At 41.3% G+C, this 22598-nt stretch overlaps 1 protein-coding gene across 2 annotated transcripts in view; it reads right to left on the bottom strand.

Annotated features, from left to right (window-relative positions):
* Window positions 1-22598, bottom strand: part of LOC133657437 (adhesion G protein-coupled receptor A1) — a 541657-nt gene that overhangs the window by 172244 nt on the left and 346815 nt on the right. The gene's annotated exons all lie outside the window — the stretch shown is intronic.

Genomic DNA, 22598 nt, shown 5'->3' on the forward strand with positions numbered 1-22598 from the left:
AACGTAGCTTGGATGGCAACATATGTTGCTCCAAAACCTGTATGTACCTTTCAGCATTAATGGTGCCTTCACAGATGCTGGCTTTTGAACTTTGCACCTATAACAATCCGGATGGTTCTTTTCCTCTTTGGTCCGGAGGACACGACGTCCTCAGTTTCCAAAAAAAAATTTGAATTGTGGACTCATCAGACCACAGAACACTTTTCCACTTTGCATTAGTCCATCTTAGATGAGCTCTGGCCTAGCGAAGCCGGCTGCGTTTCTGGGTGTTGTTGATAAATGGCATTGGCTTTGCATTGTAGAGTTTTGACTTGCACTTACAGATGTAGCGACCAACTGTAGTTACTGACAGTGGTTTTCTGAAGTGTTTCTGAGCCCATGTGGGGATATCCTTGACACATTAATGTCGCTTTTTGATGCAGTACCGCCTGAGGGATCCAAAGTCAAGGCCTTATCGTTTACCTGCTGTGATTTCTCCTGATTCTCTGAACCTTTTGATGATATTACGGACGGTAGATGGTGAAATCCCTAAATTTCTTGCAATAGCTCGTTGAGAAATGTTGTTCTTAAACTGTTTGACGATTTGCTCACGCATTTGTTCACAAAGTGATGACTCTCGCCCCATCCTTGTTTGTGAATGACTGAGCATTTCATGGAAGCTGCTTTTATACCCAATCATGGCACCCACCTGTTCCCAATTAGCCTGTTCACGTGTGGGATGTTCCAAAAAAGTGTTTGATGAGCACTCCTCGACTTTCTCAGTCTTTTTTGCCACTAGTGCCAGCTTTTTTGAAACATGTTTCTGGCATCAAATTCCAAATGAGCTAATATTTGTAAAAAATAACAACATTTTCTCGTTCGAACGTTAAGTATCTTGTCTTTGCAGTCTATTCAATTGAATATAGGATGAAAAGGATTTACAAATCATTGTACTCTGTTTTTATTTACGATTTACACAACGTGCCAACTTCACTAGTTTTTGGGTTTGTATATACACACATATATATATATATATATATACACACACATACATCTATATGCATATATATATATGTATATATATGTATATATATTATCTATATACTGTATATACATATATATATATATGCATATAGATGTATATATATATATATATATATATATATATATATATATATATATATATATATATATATATATATATATATATATATATATATATATATATATATATATATATATATATATATATATATATATATATATATATATATATATTGGGACCTATTACCTCCCTGCTTGGCAGGGGTTAGAATTGGGGGTTAAATCACCCAAAAATTATTCCCGGGTGCGGCCACCGCTGCTACTCACTGCACCCCTCACCTCCCAGGGGGTGAGGGTGATGGGTCAAATGCAGAGGATAATCTCACCACACCTAGTGTGTGTGTGACAATCATTGGTACTTAAACTTTAATTCATATATATATATACTGAGAGGTTGACAGTCAAATCAGACTCGTCCGAGTCCAATCGTTGAATCTTTGACTATTTGAAGACCGTTCTAAAAATACCTGAGTTTAACATCACTCATAATAAGACATGGATTGCATCAATGCAAACGTTTTATTATCTTGGATCATAGCAAAATCTAGGCCAAGCCTAAAAACAGTTTGCAAGAGAGATTTATTTGGCATGAATACAATTTAAAAAGTTGCTGATTGTATTAAAATATAACACACACTTTATTTTAAAAGACACATTTTGTAACAAAATAAGTATTACATTTTGGCAACTTGGTTTCTGTGTGTGGCTGAGGCAGAACACAAGCTGTCGTCACATTTGGCCTTTCCGGATTGTAATTTGAGATTCAGATCAGAGGTTACAAGAATGTGAATTGCTGCTGTACATGCTCTGAGATTGCATCATCCGATTACACTCCAGAGCACTGGACCTACTGTGTGTGGGTGGGGTCCTAGATCAAGACCTGAGCCACAACCGTGCTCATACAAACGTAGGTACCTACACTGGTAAGTCGGTCCTTGTTGGGAATTCCTTACAAAAAGTCAGACGAAAACCGAATCGTATGAACATCATAGGAAACAAATAACTGGTGCACAAACACATGCACGTACACAGAAACTTTGATTTGTCTCCAATATTTAAAATGAAGGCATAATGAGAGCTATAAATACATTTGCCCACAATCTTTACTGCCTTGATAGATGTGATTCACTGGCAGGCATTGTATAGCTGGCACTGGCCAAGTGTCACCATGACAACCTGTTTAAATTTCCCCAAAAGCAAGGTACAGTAGAGTGGGAAGAATCCTTACATGTTTAGCACCTTTTCTATAGGTAGATAAGTATGCATGCCTAGGAGAAAGTGGGGATGCTAAAGTAAATTCAAGTAGACATAATGTAGACGAATGGATGGCAGCATACCTCTTAATAAGGAGACTAATCAACCCCTATCCCCATCTCGTCCTTAAAGAGTGGTGATCACATTCCAAAGAATGGAAAAAACATATTTCTAAAATAATTAATCAACTCCTTTATTTAGTCTTTATTTATAAATATTTATGCCAAACAACTGAGTCCTCTCACAGCTGAAATTGTGCTAATGCTGACAACATTCTCAGATCACTTAAGGGATAGTGTGTTACAGTTTATGAATTTCTGTTTTCTTGCCGTGGCAATGCAATATATGACTTGTTTGTAGTCGTCGTCAACTTTCAAAGTGAACTCAAAAGGTTGCTGACAAAGCAAGATGCAATAAAAGATCGGTCTTAGTGCAAAATACAATTTAAAACAAACTACTGTAGTAGGTAGTGAGATATCTTGTGAAGTGCAAGTTGCTAATGTTATTTTTGTATTCTATTATTATTACTATTATTGATTTGCCTTATGTCAGCAATTCATTCAGTGATTTGTCAGCAATGTCTAAGTCTGCCAATCCATTTTCTACACTGCTAATTCTGGAGGTACAAATGAACCCTTAGTGCTCACCACACATCCACAAATGCTCAAGGCACATTCAGCAGATCTGGGAAACACATTAAAGCAGAATGAAAAGGGGGAGGAAGCGCTGTGTATTTATGGCCTCTTTTTACCATATTAATCCATTCCCACTAATCCTTTGGCTGCACCAATCGAAAGTCTAATGGCTTCGGTGGTCATCTTGATATCACCGCAGTGACGATCAACTCAAGTCAAAATGACAAACTCCATCTCAGGCAATTTGGCTTATTATTTTGCGTCTGCGGTTTGTTTGTGTGCATCTATTCTGTCCAGCATTTAAGACAGCCGACAGAGTTCCATTAAGTACTGTGAACTCCAAATAATTAAATAAAGTATACAAAAAAAAAACGAAAGTAAAACGAGAATGGAGTCAATGTAAGTATGCAGAGCAACTAGGTAAGAAAGTAACGGGTTTGGGTAAATTACAGCAAAATGTTCACTTCTTATGAAACAATAGAGCTATGTTTCCTCATTTCTTGTTGACCATCTGATCTGGTTTATGTGGTTGGAACATCTTAATTTTGGCTAATGTCTCAATTCCAGGCACGTGTATTTGATATTCAGCAATTCAATGTAATCCCCCGCGACCCTGAAAGGGACAAGTGGTAAAAAATGGATAGATAAATGTATTTAGGACAGCCTCTTGAGGGTTCAGCCTCTTGAGGGTGCAGCATCTCTTTTTCAAAGCGGTCCCAGCAGGAAAATGTAGCAAAAGGGACGGCGGGACTTAGGTGGTAGAACGGCCGTGTCAGCAACTTGGGGGTTGCAGGTTCGATCCCAGCTTCCGTCATCCTCGTCACATCCGTTGTGTCTTTGGGCAAGACACTTGACCTGATCCTGCTCCTGATGGGTCGTTAGCGCCTTGCATGGCAGCTCCCACTATCAGCACGACAGACCTGTGGGGGCGGGGCATCGGCTGGTTCTCGGTGGGCAGTGAGTTCTGGGGCTGGATCGCTGCCCCGCCGGCTTGTGTATGGATAAGGTCGTGAATCCTGATTTGTCTAAAAATAGACGTCTTCGTTGTCTGTTACCAAGTTTGTCATGATTAGAACACCATCGTGTGTTTGCGGAAGTAGGAACACACAGTAGATGCTGGAAGACGGCAATGCGCTGCTATGGAAACAGAAACAAATGCGCCAGAGAAGGAAGTCCCGCTATTGATTTAAAATAACCAAAATACACATTACATATTGGTATGAACGTGTCTGTTACTACACTTTACATAGACTTGCAGTGTGTATACAAAACGTTGGAGGGTTTTGAAATTATTTTATGAGGCTTTGAAGGCTACAACAATGGCTCTAATTAGCCTCCAAAAAAAGTGCAGTTCCCCTTTAAAAGTATTCCAAGCAATTGTGTTCACACCTTTTACATCTTGTAGGTTGGACTTCTAAAATCCCAAATAGAGCTCATTGGAATACTCCTGTGATCTAGGTTTCCAAAATGTGTGGCACAGCTGCTAAGTGACCGCGAGGCAACCAAAGCCATGCATGATTGGAAAGTACCGTTATTTCGAGACGATAAGTCGCTACTTTTTTCTCACACTTTAAACCCTGCACTTTATGTAATTCTGCGGCTAACTTACAGATTTTACAGGGAAATATGTTTTTATAAATGCATCCTCTTCACGTCAGCCAATTGAAATCCCAAATACATTCACTCGACACAGCCCCAAAGCCAAAGACAGTCGACAATCATTTAAAACGAAAAAAGCCACTGCACAGAACGGAAATACTCCACCACTAACTAACTTAAAGACTGGACCACTGTGCTTTTCAGAAGACGACTTGAGTGAGTTCAGGGTGCAGGAGAAGGAGAAGGACGAATACCATGCTTAATGACTTCTACTGCATGATACTGTATACAAATATTTAATGTTTCAATGTGTACAACTGAAGCTTATTGACCTATATGTACAATGTGTGTACAAAATTAGATTTCTGCAAACATATGAAGTTTGTGCGGCTTATACTTTGGTGCGCTCTACAGTCCCAAAATTAAAAATTGTAGTGAATGTTTGGGTACAATTGAATAATTCACTGTACACTTCTGAGGGTTAGCTCATTTTAGCCTGATTTTAAGTTCATTTTTATTTTGCGGACAACTTTGATAATGATTTAATTAATTATGCCAGCAAAATATTCTCGCAGGTGGCGCCTTTCCCCTTTTCAAAACATCAGCGCCAAGTTTATGAACAGCCTGTGTAAGTCAGTACTGCTTTGTATGTGTATAATATGTGCAAAATGTGCAATATTTGTGTTTTGGCACATATGTTGGACAAAAGCATTTACAAATACCTAAAAGTTTCAGTGGAACGACACTTACCCTAAAATGTGTGATCAGTGTGGTTGTAACTCTCAGTTGGTTAGTACAGTGTGGGAAGTTAAGTGGATATACCCCGACAGAATTTGTGGTTTCATGGTCATTTACTTTTAAACACATTGTGTTTGCTCTTTGAATGTATAAAAAACTACCCAAATGACTCTGATCAAAAGTTTATAACCCTAGTTATTAAAATAGTGTATTCTCCTCTTTAAAAACAATAATATCACTTTATTATTTGTCTTGGCAAAAAATCTCCAGTTTCTGAAATTTCTTGGGCTGTTTTGCATAAAGTACAAGTGTAAGATCCACCAGTTTTTCAATGATGTTTAGGTCAGGAGACTGAGGTGGATGTTTCAAAACCTTCACTTTTCTTCTGCTGTAGCCAAGGACAGATTGACTTAGTTAAAGAGCAACTGCAAATTCCGTGCTTATAAGTGCAAATGTCCCTACAATATTAAAAAAAAAACATGATGCATTGATCTAGTCCTTCATTTTGAGCAAATTTACTGTGCCTTTGTAGCTCACAAGACTCTCAAGACATGGTTCTCAGACATGTTTTTTCTGGAATTTGTGGCTGAAATTTTTAACTAAAATGGTAATGGTAAATGGGTTGTACTTGTATAGCGCTTTTCTACCTTTTTAAGGAACTCAAAGCGCTTTGACACTATTTTCCACATTCACCCATTCACACACACACATTCACACACTGATGGCCGGAGCTGCCATGCACGGCACTAACTAAGCCCATCAGGAGCAAGGGTGAAGTGTCTTGCTCAAAGACACAACGGACGTGACTAGGATGGTAGAAGTTGGGGATTGAACCAGTAACCCTCAGATTGCTGGCACGGCCACTCTCCCAACTTCGCCACGCCGTCCCCACTATCTGAATCCCTCATTTTTAATCACTGATAATTGGTCTTCTTTGATATTTTTATATAACATTTTCTTATTTTAATACAGCTCAAGTACATTGTCCTGCAAATCCTTTGATAATTATTTTGCTTTCCCATTTACTCAGAATGCAGCAAAGTCAGTGCAGCACCCGGTTAAATCAGATGAAGGTGTTTCAAGGGCCCAGAAACATACATTTGACAGGTGAGAATGGATACTTATATTAGTTTATTTACAACATGCTTACATTTATGATATGGTAAATCACACATTTCCAATTTCTCAATGCAGAGCTTATTTAATTGTACACCTTTTGAAATTCATTGTTATTTCTAACACATTCCTGCGGTTAATTTGTAACACAAACAACTACTTTAACATATAAATGACCAATAGAGTTCTTATGAATAAATAGTTGTTTATAAGTTGTGATTAACATAATGAGATGGATTGTCTCAATTACAATAGGGGTCAAGGTGATCACAATTATTTTTCCTTGTACATTGTAAACACTTTGAGTTTGAACAATTTCTTAAACTGTATCATATTAGTACATCCATCCATCCATCCATCCATCCATCTTCTTCCGCTTATCTGAGGTCGGGTCGCGGGGGCAGCAGCCTAAGCAGGGAAACCGAGACTTCCCTCTCCCCAGCCACTTCGTCCAGCATATTGGTCCTGCATTACTGAAGACACCGCACCGATCCGCCTGTCGATCTCACGATCCACTCTTCCCTCACTCGTGAACAAGACTCCAAGGTACTTGAACTCCTCCACTTGGGGCAGGGTCTCCTCCGCAACCCGGAGATGGCACTCCACCCTTTTCCGGGCGAGAGCCATGGACTCGGACTTGGAGGTGCTGATTCTCATCCCAGTCGCTTCACACTCAGCTGCGAACCGATCCAGTGAGAGCTGAAGATCCTGGCCAGATGAAGCCATCAGGACCACATCATCTGCAAAAAGCAGAGACCTAATCCTGCAGCCACCAAACCAGATACCCTCAACGCCTTGACTGCGCCTAGAAATTCTGTCCATAAAAGTTATGAACAGAATCGGTGACAAAGGGCAGCCTTGGCGGAGTCCAACCCTCACTGGAAACGTGTCCGACTTACTGCCGGCAATGCGGACCAAACTCTGGCACTGATCAGACAATCAGACAGTCCAATACCCCATACTCTCTGAGCACTCCCCGCAGGACTTCCTGAGGGACACGGTCGAATGCCTTCTCCAAGTCCACAAAACACATGTAGACTGGTTGGGCAAACTCCCATGCACCCTCAAGGACCCTGCCGAGAGTATAGAGCTGGTCCACAGTTCCACGACCAGGACGAAAACCACACTGTTCCTCCTGAATCCGAGGTTCGACTATCCGGCGTAGCCTCCTCTCCAGCACACCTGAATAGACCTTACCGGGAAGGCTGAGGAGTGTAATCCTACGATAGTTAGAACACACCCTCCGGTTCCCCTTCTTACAGAGAGGAACCACCACCCCAGTCTACCAATCCAGAGGTACCGCCCCGATGTCCACGCGATGCTGCAGAGTCTTGTCAACCAAGACAGCCCCACAGCATCCAGAGCCTTAAGGAACTCCGGGCGGATCTCATCCACCCCCGGGGCCTTGCCACCGAGGAGCTTTGTAACTACCTCAGCAACCTCAGCCCCAAAAATAGGAGAGCCCACCACATATTCCCCAGGCACTGCTTCCTCATAGGAAGACGTGTTGGTGGGATTGAGGAGGTCTTCGAAGTATTCCCTCCCCCGATCCACAACCTCCGCAGTCGAGGTCAGCAGAACACCATCCTCACTATACACGGTGTTGATAGTGCACTGCTTCCCCCCCTGAGGCGGCGGATGGTGGTCCAGAATCGCTTCGAAGCCGTCCGGAAGTCGTTTTCCATGGCTTCCCCGAACTCCTCCCATGTCCGAGTTTTTGCCTCCGCAACCGCCGAAGCCGCACACCGCTTGGCCTGTCGGTACCTGTCCGCTGCCTCAGGAGTCCTATGAGCCAAAAGAAACCGATAGGACTCCTTTTTCAGCTTGACGGCATCCCTCACCGCCGGTGTCCACCAACGGGTTCTAGGATTATCGCCACGACAGGCACCAACTACCTTGCGGCCACAGCTCCAATCAGCCGCCTCGACAATAGAGGCGCGGAACATGGTCTATTCGGACTCAATGTCTAGCACCTCCCTTGTGACATGTTCAAAGTTCTTCCGGAGGTGGGAATTGAAACTCTCTCTGACAGGAGACTCTGCCAGACGTTCCCAGCAAACCCTCACAATGCGTTTGGGCCTGCCAGGTCTGTCCGGCATCCTCCCCCACCATCGCAGCCAACTCACCACCTGGTGGTGATCGGTAGAAAGCTCCGCCCCTCTCTTCACCCGAGTGTCCAAAACATGAGGCGGCAAATCCGACGACACAACTACAAAGTCGATCATGGAACTGCGGCCTAGGGTGTTCTGGTGCCAAGTGCACATATAGACACCCTTTTGTTTAAACATGGTGTTCGTTATGGACAATCTGTGACGGGCACAAAAGTCCAATAACAAAACACCGCTCGGGTTCAGATCCGGGCAGCCATTCTTCCCAATCACGCCTCTCCAGGTTTCACTGTCGCTGCCAACATGAGCGTTGAAGTCCCCCAATAGAATGAGGGAATCACCCGGGGAGCACTCTCAAGTACTCCCTCGAGTGAATCCAAAAAGGGTGGGTACTCTGAGCTGCGGCTTGGCGCATAAGCGCAAACCACAGTCAGGACCCGTTCCCCCACCCGAAGGCGGAGGGAAGCTACCCTCTCGTCCACCGGGTTGAACTCCAACATGCAGGCTCTGAGCCGGGGGGAAACAAGAATTGCCACCCCAGCCCGTCGCCTCTCACTGCCGGCAACGCCAGAGTGGAAGATTGTCCAGCCCCTCTCGAGAGAACTGGTTCCAGAGCCCTTGCTGTGCGTCGAAGTGAGTCCGACTATGTCTAGCCGGAACTTATCCACCTTGCGCACTAACTCAGGCTCCTTCTCCCCCAGCGAGGTGACGTTCCACATCCCAAGAGCTAGCTTCTGTAGCCGAGGATCGGACCGCCAAGTGCCCTGCCTTCGGCTTCCGCCCAGCTCACATCGCACCCGACCTCTATGACCCCTGCTATGGGTGGTGAGCCCATTGGAGGGGGAACCCACGTTGCCTCTTCGGGCCCGGCCACCAAGCGCTCACCATCGTGCCCCACCTCCGGGCCTGGCTCCAGAGGGGGGCCCCGGTGAACCGCGTCCGGGCGAAGGAAATCTGGGTCCATAGTTTTTATTTTTCATTGAGGTCTTCGAGCTGCTCTTTGTCTGATCTCTCACCTAGGACCAGTTTGTCTTGGGAGACCCTACCAGGGGGCATAAAGCCCCCGGACAACATAGCTGCTAGGATCATTGGGACACGCAAACTCCTCTACCATGGTAAGGTGGCAGCTCAGAGAGGAGCATATTAGTACATTGTTTGACTTTTTTGCTTAATCCATTCCATAATTTAATTCCCCATACTGATATATGCATAAACATTTTTTCAATTAGTTTTTTCCCAATGGTTATATTTGTCCTCTTTTGTTGAGAAGAATCGTTGTTCATTCTTGGGTAGCAGGTTATAGTTTGCTTTGTGCATAATTGTAGCTGTTTGCAAATGCACCCAATCATTGAATGTTAACATTTTTGAATAAATAAAAAAGCGTTTATATGTTTTCTATAACCAACATTATTTATTATCCTAACTGACACTTTTTGTAACACAGTTAGTGAATGAAGCAACTTTTGTTTTATATATCTAGATATGGTTGCACTAGCAAGCAGTAGAGAATATGGAGAGATTTTTGGTCCGGAACATATTTTGCTTTATCCGTTATTGTAGCGTTTCTTGCCACCTTCTATTGTATATTTATTTTTCATTAGATTTCAACTTAATTTTATCATCTATTATTACACCTAAAAATAAGTCATTTGTACTTCACAAATATCGTTTGTATGGAGATTAAACAATTTTGGTCCAGGTATTTATCCTTGCGGTACGTCACAATATATACTTTTAGCTGTTGACAAGTGTTCATCTAGCTTCAAGTATTGCTTCCTTTTGGTTAGTAGCTTTTACCCACCAACCCTCTGATGCCATACCGTTCAATTTAAAAAAAAATTAAGATATGATTAATTGTTAAGTCCATAAACACATCTGTTGCATTGATAATTTCCTCCCATTTGTCCATTAATGCCATAGATGCCTTTAATAGTAATTTCAACCCATGTGCAATTTTGATCAGGGCCATTTAGGTAGTTACTGTTGTTAAGTATGATTTAAAATAGGAACACATTGAAGACATCAGGGCTAGGATTAAATAAGCTCTGCTTCTTCCTACTCCCTTTGGACAGTTAACTATTTGAAGGCAAATGTGATTGTGCTCATTACTTTTTAATACGATCCAAATAAAATGGATTGCTTTATTACAAAGAGCAAACGTAATTAATGATAATGAATGATAATGAATGATAATACATGTTTTCACTGAGCATAACGTAACTCAACATAATGAAAATAGATGTGAGTCAACCAAGCTGAAAGCCTTCTAAAAGTGCTCTTTTTTATAATGGTTGGTATGTATTTATATACAACTTGTGTGTACTGCTGCTGTTTGGCATTCTGTGCAAGTATCTTAGTCTCTGTCATGCACTGAAATCAAATGCTCTTCACCACAAGCAAGGGTAGGATGGAGGATTTATTGGAGTGCTCTTGTGCGTCGATTGCACATCCCTATAATTGATCTGTTTTGGTATTACCATAGTCAGCTTACTCCAGCGGTTCAGTCCCCCCCCCCCCCCCCACCCGCTATTCATGTTTTGATCAATGAAGGTCCTTTCTGTAGTCAACACCAACCCTACGGCAGCCACAGTGGGACCAAAGCCAAGTGGCTCACTGTGTGAAGTGACTCACTATGTGTGTGCGTGTGAGTGTGTGTTTCTCAATCAAATTCATCAGTCCAACAAAAAAGATCACTCAGACAGCCATTTCTCTAATACTATTGCATTTGAAATGTGGAAACAAAAAGGGCTCCTGCCTGACTCCCACCATGGCTTTGAGGAAAATACATCCACAAACATTCTACACCTACTGCTGATGTCAACATAGGTTAAAGTGATCCCTGACTGTACATGGATTGGTACATGAGTTCCTTGGTTTATTGACATGATCTATTCCTATGATGCCTTATAAGGTGATTTTTAGTTGAAATGTACGGTATATCAAACGTATGAATGGACGCTTGGGTCACACAAACAGTACGCATAGAAGACATATCAAATACAGTACTCAAATGTTTATCCTTGATGATGATTGCTTTAGTTGAGTCGAGATGACGGTGCATGCAGCCAATGCTGATTGGCATTTTGCTACTTTATAAGCATTTTTGCAGTGTTTTGTGCCACTTTCATGGGGGTGGCTTTCCTTTTTCTGTGGCACACTGCCATTGGTGTAGTCTGCCTTGCACTTGAGAGACATGATGAAGAAGGGTGGTGTGGCTATGTGCAACTAACTAATCATGTGCTACATGCGCCTGACTAAGTCTCGACTGCATCTCATATTTAAGAATCAAACCGCTTAGGTTTCGAGGGAATATATGGGAGTGGGTGGTAATCACAACATGCCATGACACTGAACGGCATAAACCTGATCTGAGTTCCAGTCAGTGCAACGGCATCCAGCCACAGGAGCTCTCCAGTCCTGATCTTAAGTGCAGATGAAGGGAATGCCATTAAGGATATTAGACGTAAGAAAAAATAAAATATGGCAAAACACATTGTACAGTAGGAAGGGGACAAATTGGGGGTTGCACTTTAGTCGTCAGAAGGCAGTAGAGTGTTCAATATCTTAAAATGTGTTTTGTGACAATCCTAACTTTGACCACAGTGTCAGTTGCTAAATAGAGTGGCACTTTCCATCATTTTCAGCAGGCTGCATTGCACAATGATTAACCCCTGCCTTCCTCTCATGGGAGATTCAACTAGAAGTGGGGCCATATGAGTCCCTTCCCTACTGTAGTCACACACTGAGGCAACCCCTGACTAACTTAAAGAGAACTACAACCATAATATATAATAGTATCTATTATTAGTATGTCTGATGTATTATGAAGACATTCAGTAAATGCTGAAGTAGTGCTATTTCCTCCAGTAGCTGACAAGCACCTCACTGTTCACCTCTCAGTGCCACCTATTTACGCTTTTGGCACAGAACTTGCAAACCTTCTGGATTTTACCAAAATATCCAAATATTTTACTGCGAGTTCCTGGCCTTCTCCGGGCCGGTATCATATCCCTGCCTTATTTGGTGAACTCGATGTGACGGAGATTGAGATTTGACTTAAAGGCCTACTGAAACCCACTACTACTGACCACGCAGTCTGATAGTTTATATATCAATGATGAAATCTTAACATTGCAACACATGCCAATACGGCCGGGTTAACTTATAAAGTGCAATTTTAAATTTCCCGCCACACTTCCGCTTGAAAACGTCTCGGTATGATGACGTATGCGCGTGACGTAGCCAGTTTAACAGAGGTATGGCTTCCCCATTGAAGCCAATACGAAATAGCTCTGTTTTCATCTTATTATTCCACAGTATTCTGGACATCTGTGTTGGTGAATCTGTTGCAATTTGTTCATTGCATTATGGAGAAAGAAGCTGAGCAAGCAAAGAAGAAAGTTGTCGGTGCGAAGTGGATATTTTGCGAGGGAAGTCAGCAACACAACACAGCTGGTGTTTGTTTACATTCCCGAAAGATGCAGTCAAGATCGAAGAACTCGGACAACAGAGACTCTAACCAGGAGGACTTTGATTTGGATACACAGACGCGATACCGTGAGTACGTAGCTGCGCTTCCAAACATTTGATCGCTTGCTATAACTAGCTCGAGCTAGTAGCTAGGAGCTAGGAGCTAGCATAACAAACAATTTGTGGCATATTAAATATAAGCCTGGTTGTGTTGTGGCTAATAGAGTATATATATGTCTTGTGTTTATTTACTGTTGTAATCATATAATCATATAAGCTTTATGAACCTTGGGTTAGGTGAACGGTCCTTTGGGCTGAGTGAGTGTGTGTGTTGTGCAGGTGTTTGAATTGTATTGGCGGGTTATATATACGGGTTCCCGTCCATATAACCCGCTCGAGCTATAACTAGCTCGAGCTAGTAGCTAGCGGTGTTTGTTATGCGGGATTAATTTGTGGCATATTAAATATAAGCCTGGTTGTGTTGTGGCTAATAGAGTATATATATGTCTTGTGTTTATTTACTGTTGTCGTCATTCCCAGCTGAATATCAGGTCACCCCCGGCTCTCACAGCATCTTCCCTATCTGAATCGCTTCCACTCCCCACTAGTCCTTCACTTGCATTTTCCTCATCCACAAATCTTTCATCCTCGCTCAAATTAATGGGGAAATCGTCGCTTTCTCGGTCCGAATCTCTCTCACTTCTGGCGGCCATCATTGTAAACAATATGGAACTTTGCGGATATGTTCAATTGACTACGTCACGCTACTTCCGGTAGGGGCAAGCCTTTTTTTTTATCAGATACCAAAAGTTGTGATCTTTATCGTCGTTGTTTTATACTAAATTCTTTCAGCAAAAATATGGCAATATCGCGAAATGATGAAGTATGACACATAGAATAGATCTGCTATCCCCGTTTAAATAAAAACAATTCATTTCAGTAGGCCTTTAAGAATGATTAGAAGGCATTGCCATTGCCGACTCTATCTTTAATATGTTTGAAAATGATACAATGATGCTTTGAGGTCTCTAAATGATTGGAAAAAAGACATGTCGATTGATTGAATGTTTTGGTTTCACTCTTGTGTATGCACTCTAAAGATCATATAATTGGGTCTATACCTAGCCCAGCCAGATTTTTAATGTAAAAACATTGGATTGTTCAGTGGGCAGATTTTGTCAGCCATGCTTCCACTTTTTTTCTTTTCCACTTTCCACCTGATTATGGTCAGGTTTTATCTTGCGTTGTATCATTCACTGCTTAGTTTTTTTGCTGCCCAAATTCCAGTTTTTCCCTGGTAGGCGGAGTTGCAGGATGTGCTCAAGCTGAAACCAATTAGTCTGGGCCTACTTAAGTGTATCGTGACAAGTGGGATGGCACTCGGCAAATTTCTCGCCTTCCTGGTCGCTATTCTGCTGCACTTGTCAGTTTAATGTTTTTCCTGTCTTGGCATTTTCCAAGTGCCATTTAGTTATTGTGTATTTTTGCTTGCACGTCTTGCAACTCCTTGTGTTTGTTTGTTAGCGTTTTTGTTGAAATTCTATTTCTTCCCCACTGTACTCATTTAGTTTTTTTCCTCTTTTTGCAGAGTCGCCTTTTGTTAACTCCTTTTTGTTATTAAGAGACTTGTGAGTACTGTTTATTCAGTAAAAATACTATTTAGCTCACCGTATGTCTGCATCCTGGGATCCTTCTCAGCTGTCTTGCACAGCGCACAACAAATTTATCACGCTCTATCCTCTCTTAACAAGTGGAAGAATGACTGTGTTTTTATAATGGCAGAAAACTTGGCCATATTTGCTATGTTCTCTTTAACACAAATAACTGCCAGAAACGTATATTAAACACTTAAAAAGCACTGTATGTTTGGACATACATCACTTGTCAATCTTGACTTTTTATTGAAGTAGTGTGCTATGGAAGGATGAAGCTAGATAGAAGTTAAGGGTAAAGTAAAGTAAAGAGCTTTACATCAGCAAGCTCATTATTATTGTCCTCCGCCTTAAGTGGCATTATCATCGAAAGACCTTTGACCCCAAATTTACACTGCCAGCCATCCAAACTTCCATCAGACTAAAAGCCTGCCACAAGCCATAGTGATTACAGCTGCACCATATCACATGCATCATAAGCTGGGGAGGTAATTGGTCAACTCAATGACAGCCAGAGTGCCTTCGTCACTCAATTCAGAGGTTAGCCCCATCATCAAGGCACCAAGAGAAATGGTGGTGTTTCTAAGAAACCGAATATGTCCTCTTTTGTTTGACCTCATATTTAAAGGCCTACTGAAATTATTTTTTTTTATTTAAACGGGGATAGCAGATCCATTCTATGTGTCATACTTGATCATTTCGTGATATTGCCATATTTTTGCTGAAAGGATTTAGTAGAGAACATCGACGATAAAGTTCGCAACTTTTGGTCGCTGATAAAAAAAGTCTTGCCTGTACCGAAAGTAGCGTGACGTCGCAGGTTGAAAGGCTCCTCACATTTCCCCATTGTTTACACCAGCAGCGAGAGCGATTCGGACCGAGAAAGCGACGATTACCCCATTAATTTGAGCGAGGATGAAAGATTCGTGGATGAGGAATGTAATGTATCTTTTTTCGCTCTGACCGTAACTTAGGTACAAGGGCTCATTGGATACCACACTTTCTCCTTTTTCTATTGTGGATCACGGATTTGTATTTCAAACCACCTCGGATACTATATCCTCTAGAAAATGAGAGTCGAGAACGTGAAATGGACATTCACAGTGACTTTTATCTCCACGACAATACATCGGCGAAGCACTTTAGCTACGGAGCTAACCTGATAGCATCGGGCTTAACTGCAGATAGAAACAAAAGAAATAAACCCCTGACTGTAAAGATAGACAGAAAATCAACAATACTATTAAACCATGGACATGTAACTACACGGTTAATGCTTTCCAGCCTGGCGAAGCTTAACAATGCTGTTGCTAACGATGCCATTGAAGCTAACTTAGCTACGGGATCTCACAGAGCTATGCTAAAAACATTAGCTATCCACCTACGCCAGCCAGCCCTCATCTGCTCATCAACACCCGTGCTCACCTGCGTTCCAGCGATCGACGGAGCGACGAAGGACTTCACCCGATCATCGATGCGGTCGGCGGCTAGCGTCGGATAGCACGTCTGCTATCCAAGTCAAAGTCCTCCTGGTTGTGTTGCTGCAGCCAGCCGCTAATACACCGATCCCACCTACAGCTTTCTTCTTTGCAGTCTTCATTGTTCATTAAACAAATTGCAAAAGATTCACCAACACAGATGTCCAGAATACTGTGGAATTTTGCGATGAAAACAGAGCTTTTTTTATTGGATACAATGGTGTCCGAATACTTCCGTTTCAACGATTGACGTCACGCGCATACGTCATCATACATAGACGTTTTCAACCGGAAGTTTTGCGGGAAATTTAAAATTGCACTTTATAAGTTTACTCGGCCGTATGTGTTGCAATGTTAAGATTTCATCATTGATATATAAACTATCAGACTGCGTGGTCGGTAATAGTGGGTTTCAGTAGGCCTTTAAACGTCAATATTTGCAAAATGTACACAGATGCCGAGAGGGCGCCAACTTTCCAATGTATTTTAAGAGTTATATTTCGCCCTCTTACAGCTTCTAGGACATAATAGTGTAACTACGTATGTACGTCCGTAACACAGGCCTGGCCCTAACCAATCTGGCACCCTAGGCAAGATTTTAGGTGGCGCCCCCCCACATCGGCAGTGAAGTGTATATACTCACAAGAAACCGAATAGCTTTGTCTTTGACCTTTTTTTTACTTAAAGAAAGCAAATTAACATATTATATGAGAATGTTATGTTATGATTATCTTTAACCGAATCATAGCTGTGCTCAAATTAAAAAACAGCATTCCCTCTCATGTGATATTGCTTAATTAACATTAATGATATGCACTTTAACAACTAGGCTTACAACTATACCTAATATATAAAGGGGTGGAAAAGTGACTATTACCTGCAGGGAAAACATTAGCTAACCAGAAGGCAATAACAATGTAAACAAAAAACACCTGCTTAAAAGATCTAATACAAATGTCCCTGAGGAATGTAAGGTGGGAGTACTGTAATTACCTAGCGTTACAATATTATTTTCCATAACAATTTAGCCCCCTCCACAATATTAACCCGACGTTAAAACAGAACTAGCTATTTATTGATTAGCAATTGCCGAATCATGTAACATTAGCTTAATGCTAAAAAGCCAGGTTACTATCACATTCTGTAACAGACAAATAATTTCATGTAGGCTAACGTTACCTCCCTGCTACCTCTGTCTTTTTCTCGTTTCTCCTCTTATTTTCTCTTTTTTCTTCCCTGGGCACCTGACAGTTTTGGCCGTTTTGACATCTTGTGTTGATTTTTTGATGTGGTGACGTCCAAAAAGAGTCATGATACGGGAAGGGAGGGGTCGCACCGTGCGGGGTGGGGGTGGGGGTAATGTTGTAACAAATAATATTTCTATTAAATAGGCTTTACTTTGCATTTTAATTAACGTGGGATTATTTTTTGTATTTAGAAATAATAGTACCAACTTTTTATTTTTTATTTTTATTTTTTTCTCCAACATTTGTGGCACTGGCGTGGCGCCCCCTAATGGACGGCGACCTTAGCATTTGCCTATACGGCCTATGCCACGGGCCGGCCCTGTGCACGCACCTTAGTTTTGGGTGTTGCTCGCTAATGCTAGCGATTTGGATAGTTAACGTTAGTTGTCATTGGATGTATATCAATCAATCAATCAATCAATCAATGTTTATTTATATAGCCCTAAATTACAAGTGTCTCAAAGGGCTGCACATGTGTGAAGTGAAGTGAAGTGAATTATATTTATATAGCGCTTTTCTTGAGAGACTCAAAGCGCTTTACATTGTGAAACCCAATATCTAAGTTACATTTTTAAACCAGTGTGGGTGGCACTGGGAGCAGGTGGGTAAAGTGTCTTGCCCAAGGACACAGCGGCAGTGACTAGGATGGCAGAAGTGGGGATCAAACCTGGAACCCTCAAGTTGCTGGCACGGCCACTCTATCAACCGAGCTATACCGCCCCGAGCCACAACGACATCCGCGGTAGAGAGCCCACATAAGGGCACTGGAAAACTCACAACCCCAATGGGACGTCGATGTGAATGACTATGAGAAACCTTGGAGAGGACCGCATATGTGGGTGACCCCCCCCCCCCCCCCCCACCCCAGCAAAAGCAAAAAGATAGACACACTTCAGATCTGCTCCGTGGAGCACTTTAAAATGTTGGTGATGCGGGAGCGAGGAAGCTCGGAGCGGAAGTAGATCCTGAAGGCCTGGATCATAATGAGCGCTCTGGGGAATATTCTACCATAACAAAAACATGACTGCAAAATTAATTGTTGCTTCTCTTGCACTGCTTTTGTATGTGTACACATGCACCCTGAGCGTACGTCTGTACAAGACCGGGTGAGTTACCACCGTAAACACCAATCATTTTTCACGAGCTGGCAAACATTTTTATTACATTAACTTGGCAATTGGGAAAAATATCGACAGCTTTAAAACAAATGTGTCCTGTTAAACCAGTAATGGTATCATAAGTTCTTGTTATATTTTTTGCTTTAAAAATTAAAACTGTGAGCAAGTTGCAAAAAGCCCGATTTATTGTTGCTCTGTTCAAGGAGAATTAATTTAATGACTTGTTTCCATGCCTTTAAAGAGGTCATGCGAGAGATCATTGTTTGATAAATTGCTCATTGATGTGAGAGCACTTCTTGTCTTGTTTGGGCACTGGTTATCTAAGTTGACAATCAAACGAATTGGAATATAATTTTCGTTATGTAGGCATAGTCTTTTTATCGCTCTTCTGTTTTGTCTGAGTTCCTGTCCAGTACTCTTGTTTTGGTATCCACTTAATGTTCTTGCCGTGACTTGACCACTGTTCTCTCACCTGTTCCTGGTTGGCAATCAGGAAGCTCACCTGTCCCTCATTGCCAAATTATCTCACAGCGTTGTCAGTTTGTCTCTGGCTCGTTGTCTATGTTTGGCATACTGTGTTTGTGTATATTTTCTGCTGCCTCGCCTCATCAAGTTACGCTCAACCATGATCTACTGCTGTAGCCACAGTTTCTAAAGACAAGTCCACACTTTAAAAACTCATACTTTTCCATTGGGGATATAATGATTGATTGATACGTCAATAGTTCGATTCATATTCCTAAATTTCAAGTTTATCTATATGTGCTTGGCAAATTTGCCTTCAAAAGATAAGTATAAATCCAAATTTATTTTAAAAGGGAATCGATTGATTTTATTGATACTAGCAAAAGGAAAACAGTGTGTTAGAGAACAGCAGACTTTATATCAAGGCATCATTACAGCGCTTTTAAAAAGAACGTTGTTATTTAAACGTTAAGTCTATTTTTCCCTCTGTGGCGTCATCAAAACAAAAATAGCGGATACTTACGGTGGTTGGGAAGGGTCATAACAAACACAATCGACTTCCAAAACTCAAGAAGTTGTTATTTCAACAGAAACCAATAAATAGAAGGGATGTATCAAGAAGGCTATGGAAATTAGGAAGCGAGGGGTCAACACCATCAACAGGGATGAGGGGGCATACATGCTTCTTGACACCTGGGACACTGTCCTTCATTGGCGACGCCAGGGCAGAGAACATATACTGTATGGCCGAGAAAATGTATTAAGCAGATATGGTAAATCTATTTTGAAAATGTTGATTACTTTACTCTTATTTAAATTTTCGAGAACGTTGAAAATGTGAGCAGAAAAGGTTTTCCTCTTGTTAATTCAACATAAAGTGTTGGTGTCACTTTATTCATATAGGATGTGAATGCTTTGGCTATTAATTGTTGTTTACTTGCTTGTTTGTATCCATAATGCATTTATACATAATTCCCTTACAATAAATAACAGGAATATATAGGAAGGTTCACCTGCAGTATCCAATATTTGACAGTCACATTGTTGTTAAAACAAATCGTCATTTTCCATGCATTTTGATTAAATGCATTACAATTCCAGTGAGTTCAAGAAAGTTGGAGAGTTGGTTTCATTATGTGAAGCAGGGTCATATATATATATATATATATATATATATATATATATATATATATATATATATATATATATATATATATATATATATATATATACATACATATATATCTACATACACACGCACACACACACACACACACACACACACACACATATATATATACATATATATATATATATATATATATATATATATATATATATATATATATATATATATATATATATATAAATATATATATATATATATATAAATATATATATATATCTATCTATCTATCTATCTATCTATCTATCTATCCATCTATATATATATATATATATATATATATATATATATATATATATATATATATATATATATATATATATATATATAATACTATAATAGATATATAAGAGTATGTGAAAGTTTAACTTCTACCTTGTTTACTTCCGTGACAACCTCCTTTAGATTTTTTTTTTTTATCGCTCAGAAATATCAAGCAGCTAAAATGTGCCAATCATGGATAAGTGTGGAGAGAGTGTTCCAATCATCTCTTGTAATGGATTTAAATGGGTGCCATTTTGATTTGTTTATGTTTTTTGGACTTCTTTTTTTTAATAATAGTCACTGAGCAGGTTGTGTTATGTGCATTGTTTGTGCTGGTTGATTCTCCTTTTTGCAACGTGACTAGGGAAGGGTGTTTGGATTGGGTCATATAAAATTCTGCACTTCATCGGCTTCAAAGTACAATTTAAGACAGAGTTACTTCTCACTCACTACGGCGTGAGTGACTGCTCTCTGACTGCTCGCTGTTGCGAAAAAGCCAAGTACCGTTCTATCTGTGTGCTTTTAATTGTTTTGTAGCTTTCTTTACTACTTCCCAAACATATTTAGTAGTCCTATTTAACTTGCAAATCACCCGATCTCTGTCTCACCACCCCTCCCTCAGCTAGCTAGCTGCTAAGCTAACGAAGCTAGCGCGGAGAAAGGTCGGAAAGTATCTGCCCCCGCACACCGTGACCAGCACTTCCCAGAACACAGTAGGAACTTCACTCGGTGACAGAAAATACCGTGAGTATGGCTTCCAGCGCTTCATGCACCTTATTCATGGATAGGCTGGCTCTGCTAGAGGGCCGTCTCCGCCAGTTAGAGCAGAGTAATCTCGTAACTTTAGATGTTGCGGACACATCTGCTAGCGTTAGCTGTAGCGAGCTAACTAGCCCAGTTTATAGCAGCCCTAAGCGGCCTATAAACTACGGTGTACAGGTTGAGACGCATAATAGATTAAGCCCTTTAGCTATTCCTACACCCCAGTCTACCGGGCACCACACCTTAGTCATAGGGGACTCCATCACCCGAAACATAAAGCTTAGCAAACCAGCCACAATTAAGTATATTGCCGGGGCCAGAGCACCTGATATTGAAGCAAACACGTACGACAGGCTAATCGCACCACTAGTTATGCGAATATAGTTGTACACGTTGGCTCCAATGACACTAGGATGAGACAGTCAGAGATTACAAAGAGAAACATAGCCAGGACGTGTGCTCTCGCTAGAAATATGTACAGGCATCGAGCAATTGCCTCCGGCCCCCTGCCTGCGAGAGGCAATGATGAGAGATTCAGCAGATTAGTTTCGCTTAACAACTGGCTGTCTATCTTCTGTAGACAACAGGGACTAACGTTTATTGATAATTGGCCCTCTTACTGGGGCAAACCAGGCTTGCTGATGAGAGACGGCCTTCACCCTAACCAGGAAGGCGTCATCATCCTGTCTAGGAACATAGACTACAGTTTGAGTCACACTTGACTAACTACACTAGAGCAAGCCCGGTCTCAGGCAATTACAGAGTCTGCTAGTCCGGGTGAGGAGTCAGTTAAACTACAACTAGCCAGCGCCAGGCTGGATAATCCCTGCACACATAGCAATTCTCTTAGAATACACAACTCACATAATGTTTTTTCTGTTGTGACTGTGTCAGAGGTAGACATGCATTCTACTGAGGTGGCAAATTATGATGCGTTCAGTTTATCGATAGATATGGTCCAAACTATTTAAAATGCACTACGCATAATAAACGCAACATTATTAATATTGCTACTACGGATCATTTCAACAAAAACTCGTCAAAACAGCCCAATACCTATAATATGGGCTTTTTAAACATAAGATCATTGTCTCCCAAAACGTTATTAGTTAATGAGGTCATTAGAGACAACAATCTTAACGTCATTGGTCTTAGCGAAACCAGGCTCAAACCAGACAGCCTGTCCCCTTAAAAGGGGTGGGGGGGGGGGGGGGGGGGTCGCACTAATATACAATGAAAACTTTAACCTTACCCCTAACCTAAATAATAAATATAAATCATTTGATGTGCTTACTATGAGGTCTGTCACACTGCTGCCTCTCGACCTGGCTGTTATCTACCGTCCCCCAGAGCCCTATTCGGACTTTATCAGTGAATTCTTAGAGTTTGTTGTTGATCTAGTGACGCACGCCGACAATATAAT

Source organism: Entelurus aequoreus, linkage group LG09 (genome assembly GCF_033978785.1).
Source record: "Entelurus aequoreus isolate RoL-2023_Sb linkage group LG09, RoL_Eaeq_v1.1, whole genome shotgun sequence".
Classification (NCBI taxonomy): Eukaryota; Metazoa; Chordata; class Actinopteri; order Syngnathiformes; family Syngnathidae; genus Entelurus; species Entelurus aequoreus.